Genomic DNA, 1,500 nt, shown 5'->3' with positions numbered 1-1,500 from the left:
TAAAATGTGTAGGAAGAACTTGATATTTCCGCTAAATAACAGGGGAGGGGAGTGATATTTCCGCTGACTATTAACTCTCCTCAATTCTCTTATGCAGTTTGGCACTTCTAGTCGTTTCCTCTTACTTGCCTAGCATGCTTCTTCAAGCATGCTTCTTCAAGGTAAGTAAAAGACATTGCCAAGCTTTGTACAAACCAAAGAAGTGAACGGAACAAACTTGAATAAATTAAAATGAATTATCAACACCATATATGAACCAAATGAAATTGATTGAATAGAGAAAATCGAATTAAACCGAATCAATTTGATCCCATTTTAGTTTGAGGTTATGAAAAGTTTTTAGTTTTGATTTTATTTCAGTTTATACATATTGTATCTTGAACCATATCAAAATTAAACCAAAAAAACCAGAACCAAACCAATTTACACCATTAAATCAAATTGCAACGCGACAGGTATAATTGAAGCCGACAAAAGCCAGAATCCACCCTCATATCTATTTTACTAAGCAGACTGTAACATCTACCAAAATACTTTCAAGATTATTTTTCCCACCTTATAATTGATATCTAAACAGAGTGGTAAACATTAGAGGACAAAGAAAATAAGGTTTTCATTACTGGATCTCATTATTGAAACATTCAGGGGAGTGTATGAAATATCATACACATTTTTTTTTTTTTTGCAATAAATATGAGGACACAAGTGAAACAAGTGTGTGCAAGTGCAACTCAGCTCTAGTTGCTGCAGGATTTTTCAGTGATGAATCTTTTGATGATTTGCATCAACTTGTTTGATGATTCAGAGTTGGGATAGAGTGGAAAGAAACCATGATCCTCTCCCTCGAATTCGGCATACTCTATTTTCTTTCCCCACTCCTTCAATCTCCTTACATAATCTTTAATCCTGTCCTTCAGTGTATCATGGCTACCAACTACTGCCAAGATAGGATCAAGAGCCAAAGTTTCAAGGCTTGGGCTAGCAGGTCCGAATGGGTTCACCAATGGGTGATCCATTGTCTCTCCAACTGGCAATGACATCCTCCAAAACCTGTCAAATATCATCTCATGTTACATGGTTCGAAACAGAGGTTTTATATATCAGGTCAAAACAGAGAGGTGCACATAATGCTTCTACCATACGTTAATATATAACTCCACTTTGTTGTATATACTATGTAATCTCAAAATAAACCTAAATCAAACCATTTCAATGTAAAGGTCTAGGTTTGGTTTTGACACCCTTAGTCATGGGCCTAGGGTCGCAAGTTTCACTAGCCAATAGCCCAAGTGTCAAAGCATAAATCAGAGATGGAGAGAAAGACCGGAGATTTTCTTCCACTCATTAAAATTAATGCCAATAGACTATTTCAACATGGTATCAGAGCCGCATAAAGCTCCACCGAGCACCTTCCTCATCCCCACGTTTTCTTCCCCTTCTCTTATTACACCGCACTACCTCTCCAATAACCCACGCCTCCCCATCTTCCTCTCTTGCAAA

General features: G+C 37.2%; 1 pseudogene; it reads right to left on the bottom strand.

Annotated features, from left to right (window-relative positions):
- Positions 1–737: 737 nt before the first annotated feature.
- The window catches only part of LOC122062741, a 19,292-nt pseudogene continuing 18,529 nt past the window's right edge, over positions 738–1,500 (bottom strand).

Source organism: Macadamia integrifolia, chromosome 1 (assembly GCF_013358625.1).
Source record: "Macadamia integrifolia cultivar HAES 741 chromosome 1, SCU_Mint_v3, whole genome shotgun sequence".
In the NCBI taxonomy this organism is placed as follows: Eukaryota; Viridiplantae; Streptophyta; class Magnoliopsida; order Proteales; family Proteaceae; genus Macadamia; species Macadamia integrifolia.
The sequence above is the reverse complement of the archived record's forward strand: the minus strand, read 5'-3'. Positions and strand labels throughout refer to the sequence as shown.